The 14421-nt window shown below is 45.4% G+C and overlaps 1 protein-coding gene and 1 long non-coding RNA gene across 4 annotated transcripts in view; one reads left to right on the top strand and one right to left on the bottom strand.

Annotated features, from left to right (window-relative positions):
• Positions 1-483: 483 nt before the first annotated feature.
• LOC117018865 (uncharacterized) lies at positions 484-13243 on the bottom strand. Of its 2 annotated transcripts, XR_004422342.1 has the most exons (6): positions 12713-13243; positions 11547-11732; positions 10234-10408; positions 8791-8907; positions 7193-7261; positions 484-982 (listed from the first exon to the last, which is right to left on the bottom strand). It is a non-coding gene; the product is annotated as an uncharacterized LOC117018865 (long non-coding RNA). The 2 variants fall into 2 exon arrangements; XR_004422341.1 differs by lacking the exon at positions 484-982 and having other exon boundaries at positions 5986-7261; positions 12713-13241.
• A 183-nt stretch (positions 13244-13426) lies between these two features.
• ZNF592 (zinc finger protein 592) overlaps positions 13427-14421 on the top strand; it is a 40579-nt gene continuing 39584 nt past the window's right edge. The window contains exon 1 of one of the 2 annotated variants that reach the window (XM_033100122.1): positions 13427-13521. The gene's annotated coding sequence lies outside the window, so the exon portion shown is untranslated. Of the gene's footprint in view, positions 13522-13820; positions 14022-14421 lie in introns of those variants that run through there. The other variant, XM_033100123.1, reaches the window with a different exon arrangement.

Raw genomic sequence — 14421 nt, 5'->3', positions numbered from 1 at the left:
GGGAAAGGAAGAGGCCCAAGTCTGTCAGGGAAGCCTAGTGCACAGGCCACACTGAAAGCTTAGCTCTTTCCTGGTGCCACCTCCCAAAAGGTTCTCTAGGTTTGCTGGGAGGACCCATCTACTCAGCCTCCCCGAAGTCAGGTCAGGGGCTACAGAGATGGGACTTTCTGTCTACCAACCCAATAGCTATGGACTTCAGAGAATGTGGTTTTAAAAAATGCAGCAGCGGGTCAACCCGGTGGCTCAGGGGATTGGAGTGCCGTGCTTGGCAGCCAGTGTGAGCGGCCGTGGGCTACCGTGCACTGCCATGAGTGGCCGGCAGCCGGGAAGAGCTGCCGTGAGCTGCCAACCGACAACCGGCGACTGACTGCCTCAGCCCGGGGAGAGCGCAAGGCTCATAACACCAGCATGGGCCAGGGAGCTGTGTCCTACACAACTAGACTGAGAAACAACGGCTTGAACAGGAGTGGGGGGTGGGGGCTGGAAGAAGGGAGAAAAGACAGCAGCTCTGTATAGCATAAATTGTCAGGAAGAACTCTCATTCCCAAAAATCAAAGGTGCCTTCTGTGCAGAGAGATTACTAGAGTCACTTAAGGCTCCCTAGAAGATTTTTGGAGAGCTCTATTTAAAAAGTCCTGGACAGCTGCAGGGGCAGCTGGGGAAAGGAAGCGCCAGCCTTCTGGGTTGGTATGTGTGTATATGTGGTGGGGGCCAGGGGACACCAATTTCCTGTTTGGCCATTCTGCTTTGGCTAAAAGAAGAAAGGGTCTTTGCTGTTTGTTTTATAGGTTCTTGGAGAGGAGAGAGCTGAGTTGTGGATGTGAAGGTCCTGTGGGCCGAGAGTGGAGGCCGCCTTAGCCTCTGCCCTGTAACTGGGGGTTTATAGCTCCCCTGGTGACTTACCTTTTGAGCTTTTTTGTATCTTAGGGTTTAATGGTAGTGAACTGGCTCCTCTTGATAACTTATGGGATCCGATGGGAATCTGTTGAGGCAGTGAATCACTGCAGATAGATGCCTTGTATACATTTAAATTTGAATATAATGTTCTCTTAACATAATCACGTTCAAAGATAAGATCATTAGCAATCATTTATATAGGCACTCAAGTAATAAAAAAGTTACCTAAAGGCTACGATGAGTCTATTTTCAAGGTGCTCATGTTGAAACTGCAAGATTTGGCCACTGCCTCCCTCATCAGTTTGATCTCTGACATTCCTTGCCAACCCCTCATTCTATAATCCTAGGTAAATGCAGCCCGAGGATATGACAGAGGGATTAATGAAATAAGCTCTGCAGCCAAACTGCTCTCTCCCTTACAAACTGTGACGCTAGACAAGTTTCATTTCCTCTCTGTACCTCAGCCTCTTTATAAACAGGGATTATGGTATGTAGGGGTTTTTATGGACATCAAGTGAGCTAAGAATGTACAGCACTAGAATAGGACCTGACACTTAGTAAATAATAGTTATTATTACCAGAATGTCATTCCACTTGGAGGCCTGACAAACTCCGACTTCTTCTTTCAGACCCCGTTTAAGTGTCATCTGCTGTGTGAAGCCCACCCAGACCTCCCCTGGGCAGACTTAACAACCCCTTCATTAGTTCCACTCCTGTATTTTATATGTACTTTTATATGTCTTTTATTACATGGAACTTCAATCATGTTTAGTTTTCTGAATCCAAAAAGAAGGCTTCAAGGCTTGACGTCTGAAAAGAGAATTATCACTATGCGAGAGATTCTTGCTTTTATAAAGGGCAGCTCATTAACCCATTTGAGTCTGTAACTACTGAACTTGAACTGAACTGGTGAGGGCATATTTTGAGGGTGGAGTGCTTTCCGTGCTGGGCCTGCCTATTCCAGAGCTGTCAACATCCTGCCTTCCACCTGCTACCATTAGGGAGGCTGCCAGAGTGTAGTACATGTGGGAGCCCTGCCGCTCCCCTCACCGCCCCAACCACGCCTTCTTTCAGTTCCACAAAAGGCTTCTAGGCCTTCCCTACAGCTGCGCTTTCTCCCTCCAGGCTTCCCTTCTCCCTTTTCTTAGCCATTCTTCATTCAGTTTTCATTCCTTCCTCCACCCCCCAAGCCTTCTCTTATCTCCCAAGATGGTGAAATTATTCTCCTAGGTAGCCACTCAGCCCCTCAGCCTTACCCCTATCACAACCTGTACTACATTTTGTTGTAGTTCTATGTCTCCTTTTCTGCTAAATTGTAGGTTTCACAAGCCAGGGCATATGCTGCAAAACCAGCCCTAGGCACAGGCCCTGATCCATAGTTGATGTTTAATAAATGTTAAGAGAACCAATGGAATGAATAAATAGAATGTTTGGTAGTAAGCACCTGCATTACATTCCCCTGCCTTTTTTTATCTTCTCAAGGGATTCTATGCACCGTGGGGGTGGGGGGTGGGGGTAGCAGGTGGGGGAAGGCATCTCTAGGGTATAGAAAGAAATTGACTGGGAGAGCTGGACCCGAAACATTCAAACTAGAGACTCTCAGAATGTGAGTGTTTTGTCCTACTTCCTTCAAAATCCAGTCTTACCCAATTCACATGTTTTGAAAGAAAGAAAAAAGGAAAGAAAAGAAATACAGACAAAACACTTTAATGCTCAAATGTAAGTTTGGTTTCCTCTCAGGCCATACTGCCTGACACAGAAGCCACTAGTCACGTGAGCCACTGACTGTGCTCTTGAAATGGGGCTAGTCCGAACTGAGATGTACGACAAGTATAAAATACACCCTAGATCTTGAATGTGTGAAAAAAGGAATGTGAACTATTGGGCTTGTTGATTACAAGCTGAAATGATAATACTTTTTATATATTGAGTTAAAGAAAATATATTAAATTTAATTTCACCTCTTTTCTCTGTTTTCAGTATGGCTAGTAGATAATTTAAAATGGCATTTGTGGGCATGTCAAGGGTTAATGTGCAAGCTGGGTCAGGTGCTCAGATCTGCGTTTGCATTCTTTTCCTGGTCAACTGGATGCCCTTGAACCCTGGCATTTTCTCCACTGCTTTTAGTGTGATCTCTGGGGCTAGGACTTCAGTGTGGCAACAGGGTCTGCTCTGTGTTCTGCCCTTGGGTCCTATCTGCTCGGTTACTCACCACAGCTCTCGGTTTCTGTCTCGGGCCCTAGCCTGTGACCTGACCATAACACTACCCAGTTCCCTTTGGCCTGTGGTTTGGTTTTGGTTTTCTCTGTGTTGACTGCATGTGGGAATTTGGCAAAAAGAAATGAGGTGTGTTCTTTCGGCAGATATTTTGAAATCGCCTAAGGGAAAATATTGACAGATGAGAAATACATCACAAATGCCCCCAGTTGATAATTGTAATAAATATGTGCAAACTGTTTTCTCCTCCATTCCCTTGAATTAAGGGATGATGGATTCTCCCATGAAGCAACTGTCTGGGTAGAGGGTGGGGTGAATCAGTTGGCCACACAAATGTCCTGAGTCTTCAGCTGTGACTTTCTCTGCTGTGTCCAATTAATTCTCTCAGTACAGAAAGGTCAGCTCAGTTCTTTGGCCGGAATTTTATTCTCTGTAAAGTGACACTTTCTCAATCATGCCAACTTTAAAAGTCTATCTGCTTATATATGTGAGTGGGAAGAATAATTCTAAATACTGATCTTAAGCACACTCGTCTCTTCCAACTCTTTCATCGTTCCCTCGGTGCCACCAGAAGTTCTCCCCCTCCTCAGTCATGCCAGCATTTCTGCTTGTCTGTGGGACAGAACTATATCTATCTACACCTCAATCTATATCTCCCAACTTTTAGAAAGAAAAACATGCCTCTCTTGACTCAGTGGCTCTCTCCAGTAGTGTCTTACTTTTCTCTTTCGTTTCACACTGTGCTTGTATCACATGTGGTTTACTGCCTCGCCATTCTTTCTCTCTTTTCTTTTCTGCCACATGCCATCTGCTGTGACACTGTAGTGACCCTCAAGACACTGCATCAGTAAGGACCCGTCGGTTGGCAAATCCAGCGGTCCCCTGTCTGTCCCCATCCTTCCTGCCTTCAACACGGTGACTTTCAGCACTCACCACCCCTCCTTCTGATGCTTTTCTCCTCCTGGAGCTCCCACTACCACCAGAAGTTGTCGAGCCAGGCACGTCAGCTTTTCTATAAGTTTACTGGCCCTGAATAGTCCCTGGCAAGCTCATCTCCTTTCTCTATGCACTAACTATCCCCTCTTTAAAATGGTGTGCCACGACTTTTTCTCTCTCCTCAGACCTCCCACCAACCAACCACCACTCCTCACTCCTCCCCCATGGGTGACATTGGTGACATTCCTTCTCATTTGCCTGTGGTTACTTCAGAGCCAGCACCTGCAGCCACACCACATTCAACCCCTTCCCTCCAGTTCACAAGCGGAAGTGGCTTCCTAGCTAAAGCCAGGCCCTCCACCTTTGCCGTGCAGCCCTCCCTCCGTGCCATCTGATCACCAGTGATGTGTCTTCAGCCCCTCCCATTCTACTACATGCTCAATGTTTAGGATCTCGTCCACCTTAAAAAAAAAAAAAAAAAACTTCCTTGCTCTCTCTTTCCCTCTAGTTACTGCCTTCTCTCTCCTCTTCCACTTTAGCTAAAGTTCTCAAAATCAAGCCGATGCTGTTTCCTCCTCTTGCTTTCCACTCAGGTTTCCACCCTAAGGCTCTACAGAGATCTCCCTGCGTGCCATGAATTCTAAGTGCTTTATGGGAATTCCCTTACAGATGATGATGGTGATAGAACTGTCTGTGAAGTACCTGTGGAGGGCAGATGGATTTAGTACGTTCGCCCAGCTCACCTGGCAGGGGTTGGACACCAGACCGTTGAGTTGAGTCTGTGCCCTTGACCACCATGTTATACTGTGGCCCACTCCTCAGACTGATGGGGTCTGTTCTCAGCACTCAGCTCAGTGCCTCCCTTATAGTTGGAGATCAGTAAATGTGCCTGAATGACTGAACACATATTGCCACCCTGGTTCGGGTTCTTATTTTCTCACTCTTAGAATCACCCAATCAACGGGTTCTTAAAAAGTGCATGGGTTTGGGTTCATGTCTATTTTGCTGAAAAAAGGCATCATTTTCATGAGTTTTTCATAGGAGTCTATGTCCAAAAAAAGTTAATAACTTCTTGATTCATTCATTTTTCTGTCTTAAGTTTCATTTTCACCAACATCCTCCCCCTTACATCCTGTACGTTGCCAGTAGATGACTCAATTATCTATGTTTTGTTTTAATTCTGTCTGGTAAAAACACAGGGACAAGTAACCTCCCTCCACCTAAAAAATCCTGAATGCTTCTCTGGTTGGCTGCCTCCAAGATAAAAATCAAACACTCTGGCCCAATGGCCAACACTTTCAGTAATCAAGCCCCAGCACATTACCAGTATTACATCCCATTTTTCTCTGTTCCAAACTGATCTTCTTATAATTTCAAAACTTCTATTTAAACCCATGTTGTAGCAGTTCATTCAATAATGTATGTATTACATGCCTGACCTAGGCCAGGGGCTATGCCTGGGGCTGAGCACACACAGATGAATACGACACAGTCCTAACCCTTGAGTGGGAGAGAGCTGTGAAGACAAAATCCCCAAAATATGGGATGAGAAATTATTCATGGAAGTAATTCCTGCTTGGAGGTAGGGTGAAGCTAAGAGTAAACGTGGTTTTCTCTTTCTAAGTTAAACATGTCTGTATGCTTTACATGTTTCCTTTACAACAAGCATGCATTAATTCTGTAACCAGGAAAAAAGTCACATTAGGTAACGATTATAATTAGTTCAATTCTGACTACCTGAGTTCCAAGGGGGAAAAAACCATAACTGTCAAAGAATTAGTAAAATGAAGCTGCAAAACTGCCATTCTGTTGAGATTTTGCTTCTTAGCAGTTATCACCAGTTTGGCTCAAATAAACTCATAAATATTCCCTTTTAAAAAAACCAGTTAATAAAATGAATGAGGAAAGAACAATCAACCAATAGAAAAGTGGGCGAAAGCTCTGAATATGTATTTCCCAGAAGATATAACATTTATGACATTTATGGCCAATAAATATAGAAAGACACATTCAATCTCATTAATCATCAAGAAGTACAAACTGAGACCGCAGTGAGATTCCACTTGATATCTATTTGAGTTGTTACAATCAAGAAATCTGACCATACCAACTGTTGGCGAGGATGTGGATCAATGATATCTCATATACAATGTTGTCAGAACTGTAAATTGGTGAAAACCACTTCGGTAAACACTTTGGAATTATCTTGTAAAGTTCAAAGTTCACAAGATAAACTTTAGCCTTAGCCTCTGACCCAGCAATTCTACTCCTATGTAAACACGCAAGAGAAATTCTTGCACTTGTGCACCCATGGGTTTTACATGCACATTTTTAGAAGCAGTTTTGCAACGGCAAAAACCTGCAACAACCCAAATGTTCATTCCTCAGAAATTGGTGGTATTGCATGGGGTTCCCCTAAAGCAGAGATTGGGACAAACACTTGGGTGCTGGTTATTTATTTGGGAAGTGATCTCAGACAGCAGTGAGGCAGGGGAGGAGGACAAGTCTAGGTAGGGGTGTGAGTCCATGGGGACCTGTGAGAAGGGTACAAAATGCCTCTCCCAGAATTGCCCATCTGAAGGATGGGAGCCTGGGGCATTTACTCCTGGGCTCGTATTCCCCAAGGTTAACTCTCCTTACTGTCAGTCAGGCTGTGCCTGGGAGGGGGCTGAGAAGGCACTTATGGCTTTTGAGAAGGCCCGGAAGCAGAAATTTGGAGAGGCCCAAGGCCTACTATTTGTAGTGGAATTGTCAGTAACTGACTGCTCCCAGGAAACTGGACACGAAATATTTGGCTAAAATCAGAGGTGGGCCAAAGGGAAGAACACAGTGTACCAAGAGCGTTTGCTACAAGGAATAAAGTAATATTAGCATATTCACACATTGGAAAAGTCTACGGCAGCCACAATAAATATACTCATCTACGTACATGCAACAAACCTGAGATAAATCTTAGCAATACAACATGCAAAGTGAAAAAGAAGTACTAGGATAGTATGTGGGGAATGATACTCTTTGAATAAAAACAACAACTAAAATTAACAATGTGTTGGAAATGTGTATACACGTCTATACACACACACATATATTTTGTATGTGTGTATACATATACATAAATTTTTGAAAATTTAAAAAAACCCACCTTTTTCTGAATATTTGAATTCCAAGGAAAAAACTGCAAAAGATTATTCAAAGAACAAATAAAGAAATCCTGAAAATGAGAAAAGGATAAACAATTAATAGAAAAATTGGCAAAAAGATATGAACAGATATTTCACAAAAGAAGAAATATATATAGCTAACAAATATATATAAACACATTCAACCTCAACTTTTTGAAAAAAAGCAAGATATTTTAAGTTTAAAATTATTATAAAGTTAGGGCAATTTTTTAAATTAATTTTTTATTTTTAATAAAATATTTTTTAAAATAAAATATTTTTAAGACCAAGAAAATAATTACCTACAAGATTAAGCACTGGGTGGAGGGCATATATGTAAGTTGTCAATTCTAATTTTTACAGTGAATTATAAGTAACAACAGAGAGTCACACACATGAACCAATGAATGAATATAGGGTCCTGACCTATGGATTATGGTTAATCCAATCCTGTACATCTGAGGTCTAAGAGATAAGATTATATGGTATGATAAATACATTCAGGGGCACCCAGAAGATATACTGATAAAACAAAGGAGGGAGCTGGAAGATACTTCCTCAGTTCTGGGAAGGTCAGGGGAGGGTGACAAAGAGGTGACAGTTAATGGGCTGAGAAGAACAAGGAGAGAATTGCCAAACTGGGGAGGAGGCAGAGGGTGTGGGAGCACTTTCCAGATGGAAAGAGCAGTGCGGGCAGAGGTACAGGAAGGAGACAGTGTGGCACAATCAATAGATAATTACTGCTGGGAGGAAAGGAGAACGAGAGAAGTAGAGGCAAGTGAGGGATACAGACAAGAAAAGGTCCATGACAGGAAGGTTAGATGCTATTCCCCATCACAAGCAAACAAGAGCCCTGGAGGATTTAAAGCAGGGTGCTGACATGATTCACTTCAGGAGGATTCTCACAGCAGAGCAGAGGATTGGTTAGAGGGTGCTGGAGGTAGGAAGATGAGTTAGGATATTATGATCTCAGTGCAGGTGAAAAATAATAAAGGCCTAATTTATGCAGGAGCTCTGGTGTGTGTGGGCATGTATGGCCTAAACCAAAAGGTTTTTAAGTAGAATGGGCATAATTTTATTTCCCTGTTCTCCTGTGCTTTTTTAAATTAGCATTTATCACCCTTGACACATTTGCTCTTCTACTATCTGTCTCCCTTGCCACCATGGAAACTCCACTAGAGAAAGGATATTACTTTTGTTCCCTCAATCTCTAGGGCACATGATAGGTACCAAACAATTATTTGTTCAAGGCATGAGGTTTAGCTAGGAAGGAGAAATATAGGGTAATTACCAAAAGGGGAATAATTTCTAATGCTCTGGTCTAATTGAGCTTATACATATCTCCTATAACCTCTTCCTGGGCTCAGACTCTAGTTTAGTATTTGATCAGATAAAATGTTCCCTCTCTGGCCCTCATCTTTTTCTCAGCCTGAGTTAACAATCTTTCTTGCCCGTCTACCTATCCTACCTGCTCTCTAGCTACCTCCCCTTGGAATCTCCAGAAACACTGGTTTTCCAGATTCCCTTAAGGTCCTCGGTCACATGCTCAGACAGTTCTCACATTGTTATAAGATCATACCTGCTAGATAATTCTGTCTTTGTTTCTCCACTGTTCTTGAGGGCTGACCTTGAAGGACATCTGTGCTCATTTGCCCTTGGTCTTCCTCTTGGGTTCAGTCAGTGGGAGGTATGAGATCTGAGGGTGAGAGAGAGAGAGAGGTAGAGCTGTATTCTTCCAAGTTCCCATTGGCCCTCACTCTCCTTTAGCTATTGCTCTCACTGAACTCTGGTTCCATTTCTGTGGCCCTCTATGGTCAACAATGGCTTTTCAGCAGATGCTCGTCTTTTTGGCATCCCTCACCCCTGCCCACGACTTTGCACACAGTCCATTCATTAACTCTCTTCAGTTATACATTTTAATGCTGATCTTGGCTGATACAAAAGCACAAATGAAGACTGTATCTTTTTAAATAAATTGAGGTGGGAGTCACAAAATTCACTCTTTTAAAGTGTACGATTCAGTGATTCTTCGTAAAGTTGAGCAAATTGTATCTTTTTTCATTTAATATATAATTAAATGTTTTCCAAGTTACCCTTTTCTCAATACTCAATGGTAAGTTGCACAATGTTATGTACCATAAATAACTTAACCATTCATGGTTTAAACTTTCACTATCACAAACAAGGCTATAGCAAATATTGTGCATGGGGCCATTCTCTTTTGGGGAGGATAATTACCCAAGGGAAAGTTTCCAGGAGTGGTATTGATGAGTCCCATTAAGGCTCTTCAGAAATACTCTCAAATTGCTTTTTAAAAGGATTATACCAATTCACATTGCCACAGCTTTCTCTGAATGTACCAATTGCATCATCTCATCAGCACTGGAAAGTACATAATTATATATATATATAAAATATGATAAATATATATCATACATGTATTATATATAATATATATCATATATGTGGGTATCACAGAAGTGATATATATAATACATAATGATATATATTATATATAATAATATATATAATATATATATCACTTCTGTGATATATGTGTGTGTGTGTGTGTGTGTATCACTTCTGTGATACCCATACCAACCCTGAGCCATTTTTTATAATTCATTTTTTATAATTCACTCCTTTAATATACTTTTTCAATTAATTGATTACTATTGGGCCAGATCCAATTTGTTCGGGCAGAGATAAATCCTTATTCCCTAATCCTTTTGTTTTCATTGGAGGACAGGTAGAGGAGAACGTGTCCTGATTCTTCCAGAAGGAGTGACTTACCTAATTGGTGAATTTGGATCTGCCTGCCCTCAGAGAGAGGACAATCTTCTCTCACTCGGTTAAAGTTGCTAGACTTCTGCATGGGGGAGGTTGAAGTTTGGGGGAAGCTAATTTTAATTCAGGGAATATTAAAAAGTCTATTGGTCTTCTTTTTAGCTTTATTGGTAATGACGTGGATATTTTCATCTTTTCATTGGTTCCAAACTTGTAAGAAAGGGATGGTACTCACTGTCCCTGTAATTCTCCAACAGTTGTGGATAAGAGGGCCTCTATGTACTGTCATAGTGAAGACACATTATTTTCCCCTTTATTTCAGTCTGTGATTCTGTTCATTCAAACGAAAAGTTGTCTCTGGTTTGCAGGTGGTAGTCTAGCCTTGTATCAAGTCCAATCTGTATCTCAAGCTAGAAAAAGAAGAAAACATTATGGCTCCTGAGAAATATTGATATCAAGAAGTATTTACTGAAGGGAAGAAGAACTCAAACATGGCTCCTGCCAATCCTTCTGTACCCTCCGCCACTGCAAGTCCTGTTGATTTCTGGGACAGGTAAACATGGCATGCTTATAGTCACAGCCTGTATGGCTATTTAAGTGAGGACTGCAAACATAGCCTAGCCTCTTTTCAGTGTGCTTTAAGGCATTTTGTAACCGTATAGTGGGTCATAAAATCAATGTAGTAGGTCCTGACTAGTATTTAAAATGAAATAAAAATAACAAAGTTGAAAATATTTGCATGCAATGGGTATATATGTGTCAAAACAAAAATGTACATTTTAAGTATATGTGGTTTATTGTATGTCAACTACACGTCAATAAAGCTGTTAAAAACACCAAAAATAAAATCCTCCTTAAAATAAAGATGAACTTGAAGTAGAAAAAGAAAAAAGAAAAGAAAATATCAGCATGCAGAGCATAAAATAAGGGTAGTATTTCAGGAAACTTTTGTCTCAGAGGTGTGTACAAGTATTGTACTCAAATGTGTGTACATTCCGGGTTGAGATGTGGAATGTATTTTTTATGGAGGACCACAGTCAAAAAAGCTTGCAGAGAATATTATTCAGCCATAAAAAAAGAAGGAGATCCTGCCATTTTCAAAATCAGGATGGACCTTGAGGGCATTATACCATAAGTTAAATAAGTCAGATAGAGAAAGACAAATTCTGTATGATCTCACTTATATATGGGATCTTAAAAAAGCCAAACTCATAGAAAGTTGTAAAAAAAAAGCTTGCAAAGTACTAGTTTATGGTGCACATTTCTTCTTCCTTTCATGTTTGCTTTTTGCTAATTTGCTCTGAAAGTTTGGAATGCAAAAACTGTTGTTCCTACTTCATTGCTCTCAGTCAATCAAATGTCCAAATATCACTATGATAGAAGGGCTGACATCTCGAACCTCATTAAGTAAGAGGGGACAGGAAAATTTACTTTAAAATTTATCTACACAGTTCAAGTTCCAGGGGTTCTTCCCAGCCTGCGAATTACAAAGGGCTCAGGTTGGCATTGAGGCCCATAGCCCTAGCTTACCTTTACAGACTGACTCACCTGCTCACTCTTCTTCCCCAGGAATCTTGTGCTCTAACCAAACTGACCTCTGGGTGTTCCCAAAACACTCCACGCATTTCTCATTCTGCAGCCTTGATTGCATTGCTCCTTCTGCCTAGGTCAGCTTCCTCAACTAGCCCATCTCTGCTTGCCATTTTTCTTGACTTTAAGAGAAACATTAACATACTGTAAAAATAAGGAAATACAGAAGTCACAGAAGAAAAAAAACCCATTTTTTATCTATGCATGATATATATGTATATTTATATATTACAAGCTGATATATCATCTTAATCTTTTTCTTCAACATGACTTTTAATGGCTACAAATAAACTATAATTTATTGAACAATCACATAACACTGGGCATTTTGCTTGTTTTCACATACTGCTCTGTAGTGTCCAGAGTATAGAGACACATTTCCTAATAGAGCACAATAGAGTACTTTTTGGAAATAGGAAATTGGGGCCAGTGATAATTAGAGAAATGTAAGTTCCCCCACAAATCTTTGGAGATATTTCAGGTATGCTGGTTTCCCACTTTAAGTGGAATAGGGGTTTGAGCCAATTGCAATTTTTTTAAAAGGACAGTCACTCCAGCAGGCCTATAATGACTTTGGGGTCATCCAGGCAGCTGATTCATGAAAACATGCAGGGCTCAGTATGCAGGCCTCCCCACCTCAAAATATTTCTATCATTATGCATTAAGTCTGGTAGGAAGAGGTGTGCCTTTTCTCACCCCATCGCCATTTCCTTTTCTGAGACCTTAATTATCCCTTCTCTTATCTTATTCTCCTCTCTCAGCTCCAGAATTTGAGAGCTCCTCCTCAAACTGAAACGAAACAAAACAAAACACCTCTGCCCTTTACTCTCACTAACCCCCCGCCCCTACTGCCAAACTTCTGGACAGACTCGCCACCGTTCCTGCCTTCAGTGCTTCACCACCACATACTTTTTACCAGGTGGCGGAAACTTTGTTGCACCGCTCCTGTGGAGAGGCATCTCTTTCCTGGTTAGCAGTGGGAGCTCAATGCCAGATACCAGGGCTTCATCTCGGTGCTCCTACACCCTGACCTAGCTGCCACCTCAGTGCCGCCCGTTTCCAGGTACGCTGGGTGCTTAGCACTCCCTGCGGGTCACTATCCTGGCCTTCGGCCCGCCTCTCACCTTGCACGGTCATAGCTTCCCCAGGAACTCAGAGATGTCCCGGTCCACCTCTGAGAGGCACCCGTCGCCAGCCCTGCAACTCGGTTCGCGGCTCGTCCCACGGTTACCCCTGAGGCAGCGCGTCCGAGCGCCCCTCACCTCCGAGCCTGCGTGCAAGCCCTGTGTCCGTCTGGCACTGACCAAACACTCGAAGCGCCCCTACTAAGCGCCAGGCGCACGCCACCCTGCTTCCTGTCACCACCGCCCCTAGCGAGGCCCCACTACGTGCCAGCAAGAGGCCACGGTCCCGGCTCCAGAGGCGCGCGCTGGGGCGAGACATCGCGCAGGCAGATCCAGTCCCCCTAGTGGGCGACCTCGGCCCCACCAAAGGCCCTCGTCTAGGAGGCGCGTCACAGGACGACAGGCCCAGGTCTCAGGGAGCGGCCGCCGGGTCCAGCCGTGCGGGGTGCTCGCGGGGCTGGAGGGGCGGGGGCCCTGGGCCGGGGTCCCGGGTCCAGCCCCGCTCGCCGCTGCCGCCGTGGGGCCCGCGCGGCGCAGCCCGTCGCGGGCGGGACGCGGAGGCCGGGGCCCGGCCGGGGCAGCCCCTCAGCCACACCGCCCTGGGCCGGTGCCCAGGTCCGAGTCGCCTTCCGCCCGCTCCCCCGCCCGCGGCCCCAGCCGGGTCCCGCCGCCAGGCCGGCTCCCGCCCCCGCTCCGCCCCCGGAGCCGCAGCCCCGCCCGCCACCGCCGTCGCCATGTTGTGGCTCCCGCAGCCGGCGCCGGGGACGCGCGCGGCCGAGCCCGGGGCCTGCCGCCGCTGCCGCCGCCAGGTAAGCGCCCCCCGCGGGTCGGGCCAGGCGGGGCCCGGGCCGGGGCCGCGGCCCAGGCCGCCGGAGCGCGGGCGGGGGCTGAGCGGGGCCGGGGCGAGCCCACACTCGCGCCGCGGCCCGGCCCTGCAGCCAGGCGGACCCTGCCCGCCGCCCCAGGCGGAGCCGCTTCCCTGACCGCCGCCTGGCGGGCCCCGGCCGCCACCCACCCCGCCCCCGCGGGTGCCGCCGGCCCCTTCCGCCACCGCGACCCGCGGGGAGGCCGCGCACGCCGCTGTCCTCCCCGCGCGGGACAGGCCGCCTCGGCGACAGCCCGCGGCCCCCCGCCGGGACACCGATAACGGGGCCACTTTCCCCCGCTGGGACGCCCTGTCAGCCCGACCGTCCCCACCGCCCGAAGAGCTGGCGCCGTCATGAGGCAGACACTTCGCGGATCGACCCTTTTGGGCGCCCCTCAGTCCCCTACCCCCACCTCCGCCCAAGTTCTGACCCTGGGCAGACAGGTATTCCTGCCCCAGAGTTGGGGGTCCTCAGGGGGTGACTAGGCCTGTTGGTCAGGGTGGAAATTGTCTCTCTGCAGGGGCTCTTCCTGCCAACCTGGGGGGGAAGGCTCAATGTGACCCGAGGGAGGAGAGGAGCGTCTGCTGGACAGATGGCCTCCTGGCCTTGGATCCGCGGCTGTGAGGGGGAGGGGTCCGTAGGTCCTTAGGTATGTCTGCTTTTGAGAACCCCAGGCTTATTGGAGCTGCTCAGGGATTTTTTTTTTACTTTCTTTTTTTTTTTCAGTAGGCCAGAGGTGGCATTAAAAGTCCTGAATTGGAATAAACCCACAAGCCCATCCAGGGAAGCATGTCTGGCCCCCAGGACTTGCCTAGAATAGGACTGGCTGTAGGAGAATGGGAC

This window comes from Rhinolophus ferrumequinum, chromosome 28 (assembly GCF_004115265.2).
Source record: "Rhinolophus ferrumequinum isolate MPI-CBG mRhiFer1 chromosome 28, mRhiFer1_v1.p, whole genome shotgun sequence".
Taxonomy (NCBI): Eukaryota; Metazoa; Chordata; class Mammalia; order Chiroptera; family Rhinolophidae; genus Rhinolophus; species Rhinolophus ferrumequinum.
This window is presented reverse-complemented; position numbering and strand designations above follow the sequence as displayed.